Below are 23,257 nucleotides of genomic sequence, written 5' to 3'. Positions count from 1 at the left end.
ACAATACATGGATGTTTTTATTTTTATAAAAAATCATATATATTGATGGATAGACAGGAATATGAAAATAATATTGTCTGTTTGAAATTGTGAGTATTTAAATTTTTCTTTTGATGGTATTTGCTTTTTCTGCAATTAATTACTTTCATAGTAACAAAAAGTCTTTTAAAAATTAGTTCTGGCAATAACACCATAGACAGATAAAAAAAATCCAGCAATCCCTGAGGTTAAGGTGGCATTTTAAAAACTGAAAATATTTATCAGGACAGAAAAGCAAAACTGTACTATAATTATGAATATTGTAATTATAAAGTAAATGAACACTTCAACTATGTCATAGTAGTGATTTACCATTAAGGTTTTAAGTCAATAATACATTTAACATCTAATGAACTTTGGAAAGACAATATCATAAAACTGTCTAAAACACTATGTTAAGTTACTATTAACATTGCATATAAGGATAAAGATGGCAAATTCTTTACTCTTATCACATCATCATATGATTATCATTTGTTATCTATCAACTTTTAGTTTGAAAGTCAGTACACTTATCAATATCAAATTCTACTTTGTTGCACAATGTTCAGTTTGGCAATTTTCAACTATGTTGTGAAACTCAAGAAAAATAGAGTCCGGTCTAAGAAGTTGACAGAGTTCTGCTCTAAAAAATATTCTTACAAAAGAATTTGTCAAAACATTTTCATCTTTAAAAAATTTCAAATGCAACTATTAATGTTTCACTTTTGCTCTACTCAATTCTGTCTGAAAATGTTTATTAAAATTATTAAGGAAATAAAGTGTAAAATTATTATAGAAAATATTTTCAATAAAAAGCATAATTATTAACACTGGCAATTGCCACGAAGAAAGAGTATACATGCTAATAATCATTATAGGACTCTATTGCTGGTTCCCATAACTACCACTGATGTTGTGTTAAGTCCCACAACATCAAAAATGAAGAAATAGTTCCATGAGCTATCAATAGTTGTCTGAAGGCAATGTATTATTCATCAGTACCAGAATCCCCCTGATGTTCTTCCACATGTTCACAATTTTTTACCACTGGTCATCCGTCAGATTCTGCAACTGTTGCGGGAAAATCCAACTAACAAAAGGTAACGCTGGAAATTGACACTAACAGCAGTCTACTGATGTTTCCCCTGCAAATTTCACGTATTCTGATAATAAAATTTTGCACAAAAGGTGGAATTCAAAAGACCAATTGTACATTTATCTAAAATCTTATAATTACAGTAGTTTCATGGAAAAAGTTGTCCAGTAACATAAATTGCTTCTGCATCAGTTCTACAAACAAGACAAGAACCAAAAACATCCAAACGGTTTGGTCTTTATCCAGATGAACTAGAACTTTCTCCATATTGCTTCCTATTGAGAAGGAAGCTTGTGATTTCAATTTGGTCTTTTGTAGGATGAGTGCTGAGCCAAGAACTTTGAGAGACTGGTGAACATTAGCTTGGTTACTAATGGTATGAGACAAAAAAGTACTAGCTCTTCCTCCTCGGTGAAAGAGTTATGGTACATCTGTGGAACATCCCAGTGCCAGAGGAATTCATCTTCAGAACAATTAATGGAGGATCTGGGTTGGACGGATGAAAGTAATTTTAGCTTTCATTTTAGCTTCGTAAGCCTTCAGCGGAAATACTAGCATAGTACCTTGTCTAACGTTTCAAATAATCAACATTCCATCCTGGCCACCAGTAGCTACAATATGCTGTTTGATGAGATTTCTAGCAACACAGTGGGGATTCAGTCACCAGTTAGTGACAATATCTGAAAAGGTTCATTTCCTTGTTGTGTGAAATCCCATATTTTTAACTGTCCAATCGAATTTACAGTAAGAAGCTCAGGAGTTTGAAGAAAGATTACACTATGGAGTATACTACCATCTGCATTGTTTACAGTTCTTACAGCTTCCTTGTGATAATCTTTGAAGAGATTTATTCAACCATCATCTCCAATACTAATGATTTCTGGTTTGTTGCACACAACACCTGTATATGGTGCACTGCTACATGAATGACTTTCCGGGCCTGTGTGGTAATAAGCTGTAGTTCATAGCTGGTTAACTGAAAGAGTCTGGTTATTCAGATGGTGAAGGGAAACTGATACACATTCTGTTGATGAAGCAGCTACAATTCTTTCCTGGTTAAAAAACTGTCAATCCATTACATCACCATAGTGTCTAATGTCACACAATAATTGATAGTCTGCTTCAAACCCTCTATTAGAGTCCAAATTTCCAAAATCTCCAATAGATCGCAATGAAACATAATTTTCCCCATTGTCCCAAGAGCTCGTAGTAAACATCTCTGCAATCTTCAAGCTCCCCAGAGGCACTGGTCACCAGCAGGTTTTGCAGATTTTCTGAAACACAAGTGGCATAAATTTCCTCCAACTGAAAGCAACTGCAGCAGGTAAAGCAAGAAGCAAGCACTGCTTCTACCTTCTCTTCTGCAGCTTCCTCACCAATCTCAGTCTTTGTAGAATTGAAGAGAGTTAGGACCTTGCTCTGGATTTGGCTTTGGCTTAAGGGAATGTTGTGGCTGGTTTGATCTTCTATCCAGACAAACTAGAACTTTCACCATATCAGCATTAAGGCTGTTTTCTTCTTTTATCTTCCATGTGTTCACTGAAGCAGCACTCTTAATTTCCTTCATGAACTTTTCCTTTTCATGCACAACTTGGCTCTTTGGCACAGAGGCCTAGCTTTCAGCCTATCGTGGCTTTTGACCTTCCTCCCTCACCAAATTTAATTATGTCTAGCTTTTAATTTAAAAGAGAGATGTGCAACTCTTCCTTTCACTGGAACACTTAGAGGCCATGGTAGGGCAATTTCAATCTTGTTGGGAGGCCTGAGGAGAGTGAGAGAGATGGGAGAATGGGTGGTTAGTGGAGCAATCAGAACATACACAACATTTATTAAGTTTGCCATCTTTTATGGGTATGGTTTGTATAGCCCCCCAAAAATTACAATAGTATCATCAAAGATCATTTATCACAGATTGCTGTAACAGATATAATAATAATGACAAAGTTTGAAATATTGTGAGAATTACCAAAATGTGACACAGAGACACAAAGGGAGCATACTGCTGTTAGAAAAATGGCACTGATAGAATCGCTTGTTGCAGGGCCACACAACTTTAGCTTGTTAAAAATGAAAATGAAAGCTCTGTATGCCTCTGTGTGTGTGTGCGTGTGTGTGTGTGTGTGCGTGTGTGTGTCCTACTGGTTTTGTTTCTCTGGAAGACACTAACATAACAACCTAAATAATAGGAGAGAATATTTGTAAGTTATTAAGTGACTTTTATTTAGAATATATTTTTAAAGGCTTACAACTCAGTGATAAAAAGACATCCTAATTTTCTAAATGAGCAAAGGGTTAATATACATTTCTCCATAGAACATATATGAATGGTCAATAAGGACATGAAAATTACATTATTAGTAGTCATTAGGAAAATGCAAAACAAAACCACAATAATATAGCACTTCACATTAACTAGGATAACTAAATTCAAGAAGACACCAATAACAAATGTTGGCAAGAATGTGGAGAAATGATAAGACTCATATATGTTGATGTGAATGTAAAATGATGCTACCATTTTGGCAATCAGTTTGGCAGTTAACCGTTTACTGTTAAATATAGAGTTATTATGTGACCCAGCCATTCCATTCCTTGGTATGTACCCATAAGAAGTGAAAACATGTCCACATAAAAATTTGTACATAAATGTTTACAGCAGCATTATTTGTATTAGCCAAAAAAGTGGAAACAACTAAAATGTCCATCAACTAATGAATCGATAAATAGTATACGGTATATCCATACAATAGAACATTATTTGAAAATTAAAAGGTGGAAGCAGTTACTGTCTGCTGCTAAGATTTCCACTACAGATACAAGAAAAAAGTCTCTTCACACTTTCTGTCTAAAGGTAGCAGCCTGAGATTGACTAGAAGAATACAGGGGGAATCACAGAGAGAGAATTTTCACGGCTTATTGCTTGTAAACGCTGAAGAGCCTGTTTTACTACAAAGGAAAACCTAAAACTTGGTTTACATGAGAAGTGTTGGGAAACAGCTCCTCCTATCCTTACCTGGTTGGTTACATTAGTAAAAACTTACAGGCTAAAGCTAATTAAAAGCAAGCCAATGATAAAAAGAAAAGAAAGAACATAAAAAGGAATGAAATTCCAATATATATTACAACTTGAATAAAACTTGAAAGCATTATGTGAAGTAAAAGAAGCCAGTAAAAAAAAAGAAACAAACAAACAAACAAAAACCAAATATTGCATGATTCCATTTATATGAGATGTCCATAATGGTCACATCTATAGAGACAGAGAGTTGATTAGTGGTTACCAAGAACTGGGTTGGTCCATGAAGAGATAAGTGTGAGGAAAGGTGGATGACTGGTAATAGGTATCAAGTTTCTTTTTGGGGTGATGAAAATGTTCTAAAATTATATTATAGTGACCTCATTCCATCTTACTTGCCATCTATCTTCATAAATAGCCCTGCTTATGTTTTTGCAATTTCCTCCCACCCTAGCTTCTACTTTGACCTTTCTATTCCTCTTGTTTCTTCTAGTTTTGCATCATAATCCAAGCCCCAAGCACAAAAACAAATTTTCTGGTCCCAACCTCTTTGAGTCAGAAGCATTAGCAATTACATGAACCATCATTTGCCTTGAGTCCACCAAACCAGCCCCAATTCCTGTGGCCAAATCTGTGGATACAGCTATTTGGAACTTTTACATTCACAGCTCTATGGTTAGGTTCTGTAAATTGCAGAAAGTCTAATCAACACATGATGTAGCAAAAAATATACCATCCAAGAATTGAGTTACATGTCCTTGTTATCTTTAAGTCTTGACTTACTGGAAACTCTGAAGGTGGGAAACCAGAGGAACAGCAGCTTTTGCAATAGTCCAGGAAGATGGTGCTCATAACAACAACCATCCATTCATAGTTGTCCAGAAAGCATGTTCCCAGTGTGAGCTAAAATTTCTTTCCTAAATACCCAAAATGGCACATCTATCCTTCATTTGCCCTGGTAGATGAGCTTACATAACCAGAGAAATAGCTCTAGTTTCCTGTTCCAGAACTTTTGCAAAAGCTTCTTAGAAAATATGAGGAACAAGGACTTCTTTTCTGTCTTAGGCTGCTGTTCTATGGAGTGATAGATATAATCTGTGTTTCTTAATCCTGGTTCCCACTTCTGATGCCAAACAAAGTAACAGTGCTTGACACTGAATGTGGACTTTTGATGCTGTCTGACTCCTTCCAAGAGGCTGACTCTACCTCTTGCTCTTTATTTGCTGGTTATTTTAACAATGACTACAGAATCTGTTCTAACTAGCTAATGAATAAGAGAGAGGAAGGAAAAAGGACATAAATTTGCAAAAAATAAAAAAGAGGAAGTGCACGAGGAAATTGATTGAAGCCACCAATGCCAAGGAATAAATCCTATGCCACGTCGCCATCAGTGTGCAGCAAAGTACAGTGGGGAAATCAGTGCTGGCTCCAGTATGGTTGTGCGGTAGTAACAAGTCCAGGAGTATCTGGAGAGGCCTGAATGATTAAGAGAGCTTTTGGAAATTTCTCTGGGAATTTAAAAAATAAAAGCAGTATAAATCTTCATTAAAGTATAAGTAGTTGAAATATCTGCATTTGGAAATAACATAAATATATTTGTTTTTTAAAAAGTCTCACTTGATCCAGAAAAATGTAGTAAGTCAAATGCTAGGATTGAGATATAATTCCTTAGAAATCAGCTAAGAGTGAGGAGAACAAGCTTTGTACTTTTAACTGGACCTGAAATGGACACAGCATCTGCAGTCCCCCAAAGTGTACATACTTTATAGAGAACAATATATTACATATATTTCAGAAATGCATAGAAAGTTTTAGAAACCATTAGATTAAAAATACACTGTGTTCCAAAATGCCTTAGTAAATCAGTCAATTGGAATTAGAAAACTTTTCCCACTAAATCCATAGTTCAGGTTTCCAGGTGAATCCTAGAAATTCTGCTTAAACCATATGCAGCTGAAAATCTGGACTTCCCTAATGTTGAGTATTAAGTCCCAAGTTCTTTGGGTTCTAAGCCACTGTGACCTCTGAGGGTGGGGATGAGAAAAAAGCAGCTTTCACAGTAGCCCAGGAATATGGTTCCTATGGTAGCATAGATAGACAGATAGATAGATAGATAGATAGATAGATAGATAGATAGATAGATGGATGTACAGCAAAGTATACATGCTATCCAAATCCCAACATGACATGTTGAACCTGGTTTTCCTATTTTATTTTTTAAAAATTAACATAATGCAATTTTAAATAAAATCGGCCAAAATGCAGATCTTATATCCAGTAGCACTTTTCTCTGTGGCCCAAGGACCCCACTGATAATTTAACACATATCGTCCTTTAAGTGTAAAAAAATGGCTGGGTGTGATGGCTCATGCTTGTAATTCTAACATTTTGGGAGACCAAGGCAGGAGGATTGCTTGAGCCCAGGAGTTCAAGACCAACCTGGGCAACAAAAATGTTGCCTGTCTCTACCAAAAATTTTAAGAAATTAACCAGGCATGGTGGCACACACCCATGGTCTCAGCTACTTGAGAGACTGAGGGAGTTGAGGCTACAGTGAGCCAGGTTTGCCACTGCACTCCAACCTGGGCAACAGTGTGACCCTGTCTCAAATAATAATAATACTAATTAGCCTTAGCCTACATTTTCCTTACAAAGGTTTTTACTGCTCTTTTATCACCTTTCCCTTGAAAGTTCCTGCAATTTGAAACCACTTATTTGAGTGTAGCGAACTGCTTAATACTTGTGTTAAGGTATATCACAGACCTCTGCCTCAGAAAACAAAGTCACATTTTATGTTCTTCAACAATAAATTCTCTCAGCAAACATGTAGCATTGCCTTACATGTTTAGATTTATACGTTAAATTCCCTACATAATTTCTGTTATAATGGACATAGGATATAAGATTCTGGAATTTGATGCAGCATCTAGAAGGCCCAAAAGGAATGTTTAGGATTCCTCTTTCTTATTATTCTCATCTTTCTTTCTCTTTCCAAGTCCTTTCCCCAGAACACTTGCTCAGCCATGCACTCTTCCTGAGTTGCACTCTTACACTTCATTTTGCAAGCAGGACATGTTATTGAGATAAGGCTTTGGCTGACTTACGTTCCGGCCAAACTGTAGTTACCTGCTGTGTAGGCTGCTTCCCAAAACAGTAGGAGAAATTTTATTGGAGATGCCAGTCGTTTTTTTTTTTTTTTTTTGCAAGTAGCCACCCCAAGATGTTAGAGACCATTTTATTCTCCAGATTGTCAGAAAAAGATTATATGTTAGTGTCAAATTTAATTCAAGGTGCACCTTAAGTCCTCAGTACCTCGCCAGCATCAGGAGACCTTTTATGCCTCTTTCCATCTTCAGGTAATCATCTTTTAGCCTACACAAAGCTGAGAAAGAGACAAATAGGGGACAACTTTGTGAAAGTCAGCCCAATTCTTCCTGTTTTTTAAGTGTCACTTCCTACTTGCCATAAATCCAATAGAGAGTCACTCATCATGGTGTTATACATTATTCACCAAGTATATTATATTACAATTCTTCTTTCTAGATGTTTCTGAAACAGTCAGAACTTAGATCATCAGCTGAAAACTTATTCCCTTGTTAGGTCAACCTTGATTGATAATTCAGTTCATATGTCATACGTCTGGCCAAAATTTCTATTTTCTATTACCTACTTAGTTATGGACTATAGTAAAGTTATATCTAGTCTGAATGACATTTTGAAAAAATTCCTTTGTAGCAATAGCCATATAGACATTGTTAGTATGCTAATGAAAATGATGACCAAATTCATCACAAATGAGGCATGCAGAGTTTAATTTAGTGCTATTTTCTGTTTTTCTTTTTTTATTTTTATTTTTTGAGATGGGGGTCTCATGATGTTGCCCAGGCTGGTCTCGAACTCCTGGGCTCAAGCAATCCTCCTGACTTAGCCTCCCAAAGTGCTGGGATTATAAGCATGAGCAACCATGTTTAGCATTTTCCATTTCTAAAAGAAGAGTGTTAGTTGGTTGAAAATATCTGGCCTCTAACAGATACTAGTAACTTAGTTCTGTATACAGAAAATGATTTTATAATCATAGATGCTATAAACCATGGACAACCATCTTGCCAATTCACACTGGCAAGAAGAAACAATGTGATCAACCAATGTAACTGTGAATAAAATTTCTGGGGATGTCTCACCAGAAATGGCTTCCCTATTAGAATGGAGGATATTGCACCCTTGTGATTTGGGAAAATTCTCAATATGAGGCAAAGTTAGTTTGGGATATCTATTTGCATTTGACTGGGTAACAATAAAGAAAACATTCAAAACCATTTGTGCCTCAGTTTCCATTTCTGTGAAAGAAAAAGAGTGGCCTTTGTGTTTGAAGCTCTTAAAATCAAGAGAGGCAGTGTATCACAACCGTTAGGTACACAGCCCTGGAAAAATACTGCTTGAGTTTGCAGCCCATTCTGATTCTTCCTGTTGTTAAATGACCTTAGAAAAGTTACCCAAAATTGTTGTGCCTCCAATTTTGCCTATGTAAAAGGGAATGATAATATATCAACGTTTAGGGATATTGTCAAGATTAAATTAATGAACGCGTGTAAAATGCTTAGAACAATGTCAGATACAAAACAATAAATCGATGCATGTTAGGTCCACAGCAACAGTCATCAAAGCAAGGCTCTTTTTAAACCAGATGCTATAGCTAATGAGGTGTTCTTAATTCTTTGTTGTCACATATTTCCAAATGCTTTTCAATGAATTCTTTTACGTCTCTGAATATTATTTCCAGGAAAATTTTAAATTGAAATACAGTGAGAGCAATGAATATATGATGAACTGAAAATTAGGATATGAGATCCCTTGAATTTTCTCTACCACCAATTTTGACCTTAAGTAATTTGGGCTCCCAGTTTCCTCATCTGAATACAAAGGAAAATAAATTAATTATCTCCAAAGCCCCTTCAGCTTTAAAATTCTTTCAAATAGACTGCATTTGGTATTATTATCCTGAAATAATTGGAATGACACTTTACAATAGCCATTTTCAATATGCATATCTGGTTAGGTATGTTAAGCTCTTTTTTCTTCTTTTAAACCTCAAATCCAAGGTTTGTGTCAACTAAAACAGACAAAAATCTCATGAACGTTGAACCAAGAATGTGACAAAATGTGTTTTTCCACCATAAGGTCAAAGTCAGCATAATATACTTTATCTAAATGAACATACTTTAGTAAAAGTAAAGTTCTGATTTAGGGCAACTTGGAAAATGAGAATTTCAGCTAAAATCTGCCTAAAGGAAAGGAAGCTGAGGAAATGAGAGGGAGAATAAGTATAATTCTTAAAGGATAATTTAAGTTACACTTTAGAAAATACTTGTAAAAACAGAGTTGCCTTTTCAGGGAGCACATCATCTTGGGGGGAGGTGCTAGAGAGTTAGAAAAAGACAAATAACACCAAGTGAATTACAATTTTTAAAAATAGTATTATCTCAAGGAAACACATGAAAGCCTACAGGGAAGGGGAAAAGTTGAGAAGAAAATAAAATTAAAAAATAAATATAAAACAAAAAGTTGTCCCAAATACTGATGAAAGGGAAAAATAAGAAAATAGCAGAGAGATATGGGAGATAGCACAGAGATATGGGAGGAAAAAGACAAAAGAATGTGGAGAAATAGTGTCAAAAATATGTTGCTATAACAGTCAGAAAGACAGCTTCCATAATCCAAAAAATAAGGTTGGTGTGGAGGTGGATTGGCATAAAGAAGAGTCTAGAATGTTCAAAAATATCATGAAATACAAAAAAGCTAGGAAACTGTTCTGATTAGAGACTAAAGATAATACATAATTCTTGATATATTGTTAAAAAAAATAAGACATTAGGACAATTGAGGAAATTTGGGTATGGATGGATTGTATATTCAACAATAGTATTATATTAATGATAAATAGCCTGAGTGGCAATAGTATTATGGTTATATGTACACATACATACACAATATATAGTATGTAAGTCATATATATATGTTTATAAGACATATCTATATACAGATATATATAGATATGTCTTATTATCAGGAGATATATGCTATGGTATTTAGGGGTAAGATGCCTGCAACTTACTCTCAACTTTTTTAGGGGGGAAAAATGTAATATAAGGAAAAGGAGACAAAGTAAATATGGCAAAATGTTGACAATTCATGAATGTACATGGAGAATCTACAATGTTCATTGTCCTATTCTTTTAATCTGTCTTTAGGTTTGAAGTTTTCAAAATAAAAAGTTTCTCAAAATTAAAAATAACATATAACCTTTCAATAAATAAATTGTGAAACTTTTGAAAAAAACAACAAAAAAAATATGTAGCATAAGCTTTCAACCTTGCTCAACGCTTGTCCATCATCCATCTCTACTAGAACTTCATCAAAGAGAAAGTATGTAAAGCCAAATTATTACTAATTATTGATTGGTTCTGCAAATAAGAACCCTGGGTTCTTTGGAGGTTACTTCTCTTCTTATCATTAGAACCACAACAGTTCTGTACTGCCAGTCTGGACAGAAGCAGTTACTTTGTGGTATCTATTGGGTAACATTGAGAGGAAGAAAATGGGAACCTCTAAATGCAAATTAAGCCTGTGGTTAAAAAATTTTGTTTTAATTAAATTTTTTAAAAAATAAGCTAACACAGGAGAACTTTTTTGTTTCAACTAAGATAGTAGTGTAATATCTTGAGTAGACAAGCAAGGAGAGGTAATTTGACAGATATAACAATGTGTCTAATGCGTCTTAAGTATATATGGTGGAGAATAGACTGGTTTTGGTAGTCTGTCTCTAAAAAGAGAAGTCTAGGTAACTGAATATGTTTTAATTATTCAAAAGATTTACTTCTCTAACAATCTAAAAAATGAAAACCTTTAAAAGGAGCTCTTCCTAAAAGAAGAGGATTTTTCTTAATGAGGAAGCATTCTATCATTACATTAAGTTTAAAATTATAATGAAAAACTCTGGCAAATATGAAAGGGATAATGCTCCCGTACGTTGGTGATTTCAGCATAAACTGGTACAATATTCCTGGTAAATAATTTGGCAAGAGGTTTCAAGGGTCACAAAAATATTCTTATCTTTTCATCACTTGTCACATTTTATCTTAAAAAGAGAGAGAGAGAACAAAGGAGAAGAGTAAGAAAGAAAGGGGAAGGGAGGTCGGAGGCATGAAGAAAGGGGATGGAGGGAGAGAAGGAGGACAGGCAAGCTGTGTATAGATGGTCATTTCAGAATATTTACAGTTTAAAAAGAGAGAGGAAAAAAGAAAGATGTTCGGCAATGATGAAATGTTTACATAATGCACATCCACATTAAACACATATAATATCTTTCAAGCCTTAAGACTCAGCAGGAAGAAAAAGGCTAACAGTGCTGAGTGGAGTATACAGAATTAAAAATTGAATTCATGTGATGATTCGTCTATGTAAAGTCATATAAGAATAAGAAGAAGGTAATCTGTTTCATTACAAACAGGATGGAGTGAGGTTTATCCTTTTAAAGTCCCTATTGCTATTGTTACACGAGTAGACTTTAGTGAATTGCTCTCTACGATAGGGCATGAAGGGCAGCAAAGTCTACTGAATTGAATACACTTTTGGAGTGTCGACAAATATGAATTTTCTCTTCACTGCTTCTGCAGACTATCCATATGAAATTATATTTAATCTGTATAACCAACTCTTTAGTCTAGTCTGCTGTAATAAAATATCTTTTCAAGACAGGAAAATAATATCTACGTGATTAGGAAACCTGTTTATGCCAATCCAATGAAGCATTTATTTTAGGTTTACACCTATACAGTATGGTTTTAGAACTGGCAACACTTCTATTTCCATATGTCATTTACAGTAAGCTTGGTTTAGAAGAGACACAGGGTGTACTAAAGGTGAGAACAAACTCTAGAGTTAGGTAAATTTGGGTTTGAATCTGTTATGTGCCTTCTAGTTGAATATCCTTGAACAAATTTCTTTTTTTTTTTTTTTTTTTTGAGACGGAGTCTCGCTCCTGTTACCCAGGCTGGAGTGCAATGGCGCGATCTCGGCTCACTGCAACCTCCGCTTCCTGGGTTCAGGCAATTCTCCTGCCTCAGCCTCCTGAGTAGCTGGGATTACAGGCATGCACCACCATGCCCAGCTAATGTTTTTTTGTATTTTTTAGTAGAGACGGGGTTTCACCATGTTGACCAGGATGGTCTCGATCTCTTGACCTCGTGATCCACCCGCCTCGGCCTCCCAAAGTGCTGGGATTACAGGCGTGAGCCACCGTGCCCGGCCGAACAAATTTCTTAATATCTCTCTGCACTTTCATTTTCTCATCTGTAAAGTGGGTAGAAAAATTACACCTACTTTATAGGGATGTCATGAAGATTAAATGAGTTGATGCATATGAAGTTCTTAATACAGTACCTGGCATGCAGTGATGTTAGCTGATGATCAGAGATTACTGGTTCTCTTTAAACCACCACTTTTACATAATGAACAGTTAGGTCTAAGGGTGATCAAATTAAAGCACATATTTTAATATTGTGGGGCTTGGGTCCATATTTAGACTCATTTCCAGAATAGTCTCATAGCCAGATAGCCAGAATAGTCCTCATAGACATAAGAATAGTCTCATAGCCAGAATTTAGACTCATAGCCAGAATAGTCAATGGCTAATATTTATTGAGGACATATTCAATGCCATAGTTCTATTATCATATATTATTATTATTATTATTATTATAAACAGAGACAGGTTTTACCATGTTGGTCAGGCTTGTCTTGAACTCCTGACTTCAGGTGATCCACCCGCCTTGGCCTCCCAAAGTGCTGGGATTACAGGCATGAGCCACCACGCCTGGCCTATCATATATTACATTATTGTAATAATAGTGTGGTGGGAATATGTTTTCAGGAAAGTTATGTAAATTTATGTCCAGATATGTTACTTTTTGAATTACATAGAATGATTGAAGGGAAGCTGAAGAGTAAATTTTGGTCTTCTTGAAACCACTACTGAAAAGAGCTCACCTCCATGATGCCTCTTATTATATTCCCATTATTCAAGGTCCAGACGCCCCAGAAGATTTTCAGACATTTTAGGTAATCTACACTTCTTAGTTTTTCTAGGGAAGTCAATTGGGGAATCATGGGAATTAATCTAAACTTCTTAGAGAAAATATTCTAATTATCTAATCCAGCCATAATCAGGAAGGTGAGGATAGACAAGGAAAACTTATTAGTAATAAGCAGAAAGCATTTGGTGCTAAGAAGGAAGGTAAGGACACAGATTGCATTCTGTTTTTATTCACCAAGCAGTCCTGAACATTTATAATGAACAAGGCTGTATACAGACACAATGTAGAAACAAGTGGTACCATCTTTGCTCTCAAGTAGTTTATATTTCACATAACAAAAAGATATGCATGAACAAATAAATTATAGCAAATGAGGAAATGCATACAAAATAGAGTCCTATCAAAGCATGATTATTAATAAGCTTTAAATCCTAAAAGATTCATTCCAGCAAGTATTAATGTATTTTGGTTCTCATTAGTTCTACCAATAACTTGGGTCTTGAACTTTCAACACTTCATTAACTGAAAGAAGAGGCTGGAGTAATCACTGTTGCAATAGCATGACTGCTATTTTTTTTCTCACAGCCACTAACTGACAGCTACAAAACTGCACTTCCTAGAGATGTGTTGAGAGAGGTTTAAGGCTCAACAAAACTTACCCTCTTGCTGTCAGAGGTGCAATTAGATGTTTGATGTAGCTCCCAGGTTAATTACAAAGTGAGCATTACACTGGATTAATAAATGCTGAGGTTGTTGCCCTTGCAATGAGGGAAGACAGTGCCGAATAATTCAGCTCACTCTTTCTGGTTGTCACTTATCAATGTTAGTTATTTGGCATGTCAGCCTGACCTGGGTTATGTCACCAAAGACCACATGGGGCAGCTGTGGAAGCAAATCAGTGATCCTAGCTCAAGTGTCGTACAAAGCATTCTGTGCAGATTTAACAAATTTAAGTACCATACAATACAGGCTGATTTTTCCCTGGGATTAAAAGTAAATATGTTTTTCCATTTTTTAATTGACCAAATATTTTATTAAAACATTTCATTGAAAATAATCTCTAAAAGTATTTCCAAGTTCCAGGAATTTGAACAGTATGCTGATAGAATAAAGGAGGCAATTACTGTAAAAGGTCTTTCAGTATACATAACCGATATCCAAAGTACATATCAGAAAGCAACTCTGCTTGAGCACATAAAAAGTGATGTCTAAGTAGGAAAAAAAAATGGCACTAGGCCGGGCATGGTGGCTCATGCCTGTAATCCCAACACTTTGGGAGGCTCAGGTGGGCAGATCACTTGAGGTCAGGAGTTGGAGACAGGCTTGGCCAACATGCTAAAACCTCATCTCTACAAAAAAAAAAAAAAAAAAAACCATAAAAATTAGCCAGGTTTGGTGGTGTGCACCTGTAATCCCAGCTACTCAGGAGGCTGAGGCACGAGAATCACTTGAACCCAGGAGGCAGAGGTTGCATTGAACCAAGATCATGCCACTGCACTCCAGCCTGGGTGACTGAACGAGATTGTCTTAAAATAGTTTTTTAATTGACACTTTATTTTATTATAACAGTAGAAATGACAGTAAAAAAAAAAAAAAAAAAAAGAGTTCATCTTTTCTCTTAATAGAACAATGACTGGTATATTTTAAGGTCTTGATAAATATTCCTTGAATACATCTTTGGCCATCCTAAGAAAGTAGAATTCATTTGGCATTTATACCTAATATCAATTTCCTCATGATTTACACAAGCATTTTAGGGTCAAGTTTTGAAACCCCAATAACCTAATTCCTTGCTACTCAAAGTGTGGTCCACAGACAAGCACCAATATCACCTGGGAGCTTGTGAGAGCTGCAAAATCTCAGTCCTAATTAATCAGACCTGCTGAACCAGAATCTGTACACTAAAGTTTGATAAAATCTCTTTAAAACAGGTGAAATAGTCCTAAAGTTAAGATCAAAGCCCACTTTAAAGAGCGAGAAGCACAAGGGAAGTAGATCTCAAAAAATGGCAATGGAACCAGAAAAGATGTTTGGAAGGTGCAAAATACGACTTGCATGTGTGATGTGATATGTACATATGGTCAAATGCTCATACCCAAGTAATTATTATGAATTTGGGTGAGTTTCTCAAGCTCTCTTGGAGTTATTTGTAAAAGAAAAAAGGTAAGATAGAAAACTTCTAGCTCTAATGTGACTTTCCTCTTGTCTTCAAGAGCTTTGGGTCTCGTTTCCCAAAAATTATCAAGAGCATCTCTTTCACCCTAGGTCATACCAGTTTGGCCACTGTGTTTGCCTCTTGTCCTAATTTTTAAGCTAGCCCTCACCCTACACTATTCTGTCACACACCTGAAACATATGATATAGACATTTGGGATATACTGTTAGCCCATTAAATGTGAAAACAGCATTTATTTTGGAAAGCTCTCTTCATTTCAGATAAATCTGAAAGATATTTACTCATATATATTATATGTATATCCACCTGATTAATTGGGCAAAATAAAATGAATAATCCTTGTAATATCCCCTTTCAATACATATTCTCTTCTATTATGCTTCATACTATCATTGGGGAAACAGGCCAGATGTCTTTTTTTTCTCTGCTTATATACCAAGAAATCTTTCTTAAAGATCTCTTTTGTATTTTTCAGTTTTATATACTTGTTGTTCTACTAACTTAATACAGTATTTTAATGGAGATTCCATAGAAAAATAATGGCTAGCAGAGCTTTAAAGAAAGTTTAAGTCCTTGTTTATATCCCTAGAGTAGAGGAATATTGTATATGACATGATTTAAGAAAACCACTGCTAATGAACAAATTAGTGTCTGACGCTATACAAGAAATACACAAAGAGCCTGGTGCTGCTTTTCTCCGCAGGACAGTTCATAAGGACATTGAGCATGGTTGGCATCTAACCTGGTTACTCTGAAGATTTCATGATTAAATCCTCAGTCCTATGAATTAACCAACTGTCCAGTGTTAAAATACGGATACCCGCTGCACACATGAAACTACTCATCAATAATTTAAACTTTAATATATGTAAAAGTTGTCCAGTAGGATCTAGCTGAATCTGAGCATTAATGCTGGAAAAGGAAAAGGCCTGAGATCTTTGGCTGCTCAGTAGAGTAAAGGCGGGAGAAAAGAAGTCACAAGGGCTTAAAGGAAAGATCAAAGGACAGTGAAAGAACAGTTTTCCTAGTTTTGCCTAGAGCAGGTCTTTCATTAGTGTTAGAGTGCTGACTCTCTAAAGATAGATATCTAAAAGGATTCTTCTAGATACGTGAGATCACAGGAAAGATTGTGCAAGGGCATAAATATGAGCATATTATAGTGATTAAGACCATGTGACAGTAAAGGAAGAGGAAGATGGAACAGAAAGATACATGAAGAAGACAAACAAGAGGCTGGTGCCTAGAAAAAGAGGAAGAGAGTAAAAAGTTGGGGAAGTAGAGAAAGTGTATGATCCTTCAGGAATTGTTCTTTGTATACTACTCTTTGCTAAACTTCAATGTTTAAAATTCAATATTTATACAGCAAGCGTAGGTATACAGCTATCATTAAATTCTAATATGTAATGGTCTGTATACTTCCAGAAGCTTTCAGAGGTTTTGAATTGATATTCCATTATAAATTTTTGAGGGATTCACAATTTGAAATGTATATCTCTAGCAATAATTCTTTCCCTCAGCCCCACCCCCCAGATCTTTATATTTCTGGTAATTTCTCATCATTCAGGCTTTAGTTGAAATGGAAACACCTCCAAAAGGCTTTTGCTTTCCTAACCATCCTTAGTAAGAAGAATTCTATGATGGACCCCCCAGGTTCCTGGCCTTGAGAAACATACATGTCCCAGTTATTCAGTCAAACACTAATGTAGCTACTGCTGTAAAGGAAGTATGGAGATGAAATGAAGGTCCCAAATCTATTGACCTTTGGATAAAGAGATTAACTGGGTGGAAGCGACCTAGTCATATGAGCCCTTTAAAGATACGACCTCATAGCAGTTACAATGGCTGTTTCAAACAGACAAGATAAACTGGGCATGGTGGCTCACAGCCTATAATTCCAGCACTTTGGGAGGCCTAGGCGGGTGGATCACCTGAGGTCTGGCTGTTTGAAGAAGTCAGAGATGTGAAGTTTCTGAAGCTATCACATGCCATTGCTGACAAAGATGGAAGAATTCAAGGAATGCTGCAGGCTACCGGAGCCCAGAGTAGCCCTTGGCTAACAGCCAGCAAGGAACAAGGATCTCAGTTCTACAGCTGCAAGTTACTCGATTCTGACAATAACAACAATGGACTTGGAAGCAGAATTTTTATTTCAGCCTTGTGAGCAGAGAACCCAGCCACACCATGCCAGACTTCTGATCTACAGAGCCATGTATAATATGAGTGTTTTTTTAATGGCTGAGTTCATGCTAATTTGTTACATAACAATAGAAAAACTAATTTACCATCCTAATCTAAAATAAGACCCCATAATCACACGCCAGTCATTATTATACATTAGTTTGTTTTTCTTTCTTCAAAATATGTATAACAATTTATGTATTATATATAAAACATAAAATTAATATTATTTGTTTGCTTGCTAAATATCTCTCTCTTCATATTATATTAGACAATAAGCTCAGTGAAGGAACATAAAAGCTGCTCAATCAATATTTACTTAATAAACAGATAAATGCCCACATTTAAACAAATAGTTTTCAAAAAAAAAATGTTAATCAAATCTCAGAAATACCATCCCCCCAAAATATTTTAAAATATGTTTTCTAGGCCAGGTGCAGTGGTTCACACCTGTAATCCCAGCAACTGGGGAGGCTGAGGTGGAAGGACTGCCTGAGTCCAGGAGTTCAAGACTAACCTGGGCAACATGGTTAGACCCCATCTCATAAAATAAATTTGTGTTTTAAAATGTCTTCTACTTGACAGGTGCAGTGGCACGTGCCTGTAGTGCCAGCTACTCGGGAGGCTAAGGCTGGTGGATTGCTTGAGCTCAGGAGTTCTGGGCTGTAGTGCGCTATGCCGATTGGGTGTCCACACTAAGTTCGGCATCAATATGGTGACCTCCCGGGAGCTGGGGACCACCAGGTTGCCTAAGGAGGTGAACTGGACCAGGCCAGAAATGGAGCAGGTCAAAACTCCTGTGCTGATCAGTAGTGGGATCTCGCCTGTGAATAGCCACTGCACTCCAGCCTGGGCAACATAGCTAGATTCTGTCTCTTAAAAAAAAAAAAGAAAGAAAGAAAATAAGTAAAATAAAAAATGTCTTCTACTTGTCAGGCCTGCTATAATTGTCCCTTAAATACCTACATATACTTCCATAATATGAATTTCAATTTATACTTAGAGTTCAGCAAAATGGAACACACATAAAAATTAAAACTTACAATTGGATAGGACTCGGCTGATTATGTGTTCCACCGTCTATGCCATTTAAAAAGAAAAAAATATATATTAGTCTTCATGTAATATAGAATGTCCCAACAAGTTTCCTAACAAATTATTTCACAGGCCAACAATAGAAATCACCAAGAAAAATGTCCACTTACTTAAGGTAAATCTTTCTAGGTTTAGTGTTCTTTATTAACATCTCTGTTGTTCTCCCCAGGGTCACTCAACCTCCTTCTCCAACCTTTTCTCTGCTGCAGGAGGCCGGCCTGTAATTAACTGTATCAACAGATTCCCACATCCTCTACTTTCTGGTAGATTTAGCCTAGTCCTGTCCAAGATAAATTATGTGATATGGTATGATATTATGTGATATGGTATGATATATGTGTAAATGTGTTTTTGAATTTTGGTAATTTTCTAAAATTTTAAATTTTCTAATAGCTACATTTTAAAATTAAAAAGCAGATAAAAACATGTTAGATATCATTACATATTGCATATATTGATATATACATATGTAATACATGTTAATGTTTAATAATAGTGTATATCAAATATATATGTTCATGCTACTGATTCTATTGTTTTTTTTCTTTGAGACAAAGTCTTGCTCTGTCGCCAGGCTGGAGTGCAGTGGCGCAATCTCAGCTCATTGCAACCTCCTTCTCCTGGGTTCGAGCGATTCTTCCGCCTCAGCCTCCTGAGTAGCTGGGATTACAGGTGCACGCCACCATGCCCAGCTAATTTTTGTATTTTTAGTAGAGACAGGGTTTCACCGTGTTAGCCAGGATGGTCTCGGTCTCTTGACCTTGTGATCCACCCCACCTCAGCCTCCCAAAGTGCTGGGATTACAGGCGTGAGCCACCACGCCCGGCCCTGATTCTACTTTTATTTAACATAAAATTATTAAGGTGATATTTTACATTCTTTTTCCATACTGTCTTCAACATTTGGGATGTATTTTATAACTAAAACCACATTTCAGTAACAATCTGTGATCAGGCTATCATATCAAGCAGTGCAGTGTAGCCCAGAAGAAACCATGACAATGGATCACAGAGAGGGCCAAGAGTAAATGTGGGATGTTTCTTCCCCAACTCTTCCCTATGGGATCGCCCGACTCCATTGTCCTCCATCCTAACATCATAGTTCCTTTCAAAGTGGGATAAATGACATATCTCTTTCCTTCTGAGTTCTGGTAACCATTTTCTTACCTTTCCCCTCGATCGTAGGGGTGATAATGGCATTCTCCTCTGTGTCTCCTGTAAACATTTCCCAAACATCTGTAATATTTCTTTATGAAACCCATCTCAAATTATCGTAATGTGAGTATGCCCTCTATTTCCTCCTGGGACCCTTTATGAATCATGGCTCTTTTATTGGGATTTTTCTAAAATCTTTGAGAGCTGTATTCCCTATTATTTCAAGAATGACCAATTCTGAGTATATACCTATCAAATAATAGGGTGACATACCTAACTAGTATGCTAATAAGCAGAATAACTAAACAGAATTTGATAAACTAAAAATTGCTTAACGTAAATTATAAAGGCACAAAACAGATGTATCTTCTCTATTCAATGACTATTGTTCAAAAACAATAGCAGCATTGAAAAGTTGCAAGGTTTTTAAAAGTTGAAACAATCTAGCAGCTTTAAATGTCAGTATATATATATATATGTATGTATATATGTATGTATATATATATAGAGAGAGAGATGGAGTTCCACTCTTGTTGCCCATGCTGCAGTGCAATGGTGCAATCTCGGCTCACTGCAACCTCCACCTCCTGGTTTGAAGTGATTCTCTTGCCTCAGCCTCCTAAGTAGCTGGGACTACAGGTGCGTGACACCACACTCAGCTAATTTTTTGTATTTTTAGTAGAGACAAAGTTTCACATGAGGTCTCAAACTCCTGACGTCAGGTGATCTGCCTGCCTCGGCCTCCCAAAGTGCTGGGATTACAGGCTAGGTCTTATATTTTATGGATAAAAATATCTACTTCCAAAACGGATGTGAGAAAAAAAAAATAAAAACATTCATTTATCTCACATAGATATTGACTCTATTTGTCTTACATAGACATATACATATAGTTTGTTTTTTTGTTTTTGAGATAGAGTCTCACTCTTGTTGAAAAGGCTGGAGTGCAATGGTGTGATCTTGGCTCACTGCAACCTCTGCCTCCCAGGTTCAAGCAATTCTCCTACCTCAGTCTCTCAAGTAGCTGGGATTACAGGCATGCGCTACCACACCCAGCTAATTTTGTATTTTTAGTAGAGATGGGGTTTCTCCATGATGGTCAGGCTAGTCTCGAACCCCCAACTTCAGGTGATCCTCCCGCCTTGGCCTCCCAAAGTGTTGGGATTATAGGTGTGAGCCACCATGCCTGGCCTATTTTAATTTTTTAGATAAAGGGTCTCATCCAGTCATCCACAATGGTGTGCAGTGGCATGGCCTTGGCTCACTTCAAGTAATCCTCCCACCTTAACCTCCCAAAGCACTGGGATTGCAGGCACATGCCACCAGTCCCAGCTACTTTTTGTATTTTTTGTAAAGACATGGTCTTAGTATGTTTCCCAGGCTGGTCTCAAACTCCTGGGTTCAAGCAATCCTCCAACTTCAGCCTCCCAAAGTATTGGGATTACAGGCAAGAGCCGCCACTCCCAGCATAGTCTTATATTATTGATTTCTAAGGTTTATCTATATTGAGAAGTATTGTTAACTAGTTCCAAGAAGGAAATTATACATAAATATCTTTCTAAGTTATGATCTTTGTCATTTTTAAAATAAGAAAACTTATTCTGTTTCCCTCTGTGGAAGAACATAAGTTGATCCAATTGTGTAGCCTAATTCCTCACATAAGCTGTGTAGGGACAGTTTCTGAACTCATTTTTGGCCCAAAGGAAATGGTGTGTCTCTTTTATCACAAACTATGATCATAATTTTATTTTTTATGAAAAGAAAATTCAATTGTTTACATTTCTCTAAAGAAAACCAGATATTTCAGTAAAATATTTGCCTTTGAGGATGTTTGTCTTGACTAAAGAAGTTGTCCATGAAAGAGATGGAAAAATCTGTGCTGAAATCAAAAGTAATTGGAGCATAAATTGACCTTAACCTAATGTGATAAGAACATTTCTTCTCTAAAAAGTAATATGAATATCTTTCTTATGGATCAGTATGACAGTAACCACATTATTGAAAAATATATTCGAATGAGATTCTGGGAAGCACAGCAGAAACAAACGCACTTGCAAAATCAGTTTTCTAAGCTAACCTCCATTTGTCTCACTGTAGCCAGTCAATGCCCTCCATGTTTTGAAATAGTTGGCAGGTGTCCCTAGGACCATGACATTATGAGTATGTGAGGGTAACCAATTTTCTTGAGGCTAAACTTGCACGTAGATACTGGTTAAAATAGAATGGGGAGCAGAGAGGTTACTTTCTAAGCTGGAGTCTTCACTGATATATATATGGATTCACATGAAGAAACTCAGATTTTCAAGGACAATCACTTGTAAAACCACAAGAGGGTTACCCCAAACTTTGGTCACTTATAACTAGCCAAATAAGCCTGCTTTTGAGTAACAGACTCTGTCAAACAGTTAATTCGCTTTCATGCTTATGAGCCTCTGCTTCTGCTCAAAGGAAAACATTAATCTAGATTAGTAAGCAATTAGCCTGTTGAATAAACTGTCTCAAGAATATTTCTACGCTACATTTACAATCCATTTTTTTTCTAAAAATGGGTAAAATTAATTATCTGAAATACTGTTTGAGAACTGTTTATGCAAATATCTCTTGTTCAATCATTAAGCAAAATGCAATGACCCAAATTTTTGGATCACTCTTCCTCAGTAAAATGTCTTGAGAATTATAGAGAAAAAAAAAAAAAGACATCATTAGAAAGAAGGAAATCTTGTGGCACAGAAGAATTTGGGGCTGAAAGGTAATAAACAAAAATATATGTGGGTTAGTATCTTGACACTGAAAAATTGTAATGGGAAGCCAAGACAGGCATTATACCATTAGAACTTTCTAGATTTTTCTAATGATAATGAAATCATGTGATTTTACAACTGATTTTATAAATATTAGACCTAATGTTGATAATTAAATAATTAATTTAACACATATTCCTGTAAATATGAGACCTCAATATTCTGAGACCTCAGAGGAATAGAAAAGCTTGAATGCAATAAAATGGGGAAGGAGAAGATGAAGAAGATTTCTCATCTTTAATATGAACTTTACTTTATATTTGCAATAATGCATTCAGTAAAAGATATATGAAACCCCCAGCAATAGTCCTATCAATAGATATGATAATGTATATCAAATATATATGTCCATACTACTGATTCTATTTTTATTTAACATAAAATTATTAAGGTGATATTTTACTCTAAGGAGTAAATTTTTCTCATATATACATTAAGATGGAATTTTTTCTAAAAATTCTGGAGGGAAATATATTTAAAACAGTTGTGTCATCTATTTAAAGAAGTTTGGTGACTTTTCCAAAAACTAGGAGATAACTTGTGATAACATTGTTTAGAAAACAAAATGCTACTTTCTTTTAAAGTAAAAATTATGTCTGAATTTTTTTCATGATTATACTAAAAGTCA

At 35.9% G+C, this 23,257-nt stretch overlaps 1 pseudogene; it reads right to left on the bottom strand.

Annotated features, from left to right (window-relative positions):
- Positions 1 to 980: 980 nt before the first annotated feature.
- Positions 981 to 2,560, bottom strand: LOC116534465 (annotated as a pseudogene).
- Positions 2,561 to 23,257: the final 20,697 nt, after the last annotated feature.

The sequence above is a fragment of the Sapajus apella genome, unplaced genomic scaffold (genome assembly GCF_009761245.1).
Source record: "Sapajus apella isolate SASKATOON/1434 unplaced genomic scaffold, GSC_monkey_1.0 scaffold87, whole genome shotgun sequence".
NCBI classification, from domain to species: Eukaryota; Metazoa; Chordata; class Mammalia; order Primates; family Cebidae; genus Sapajus; species Sapajus apella.
Note: the sequence above shows the minus strand (reverse complement) of the source record. Positions and strands in the feature narration are given on the sequence as shown.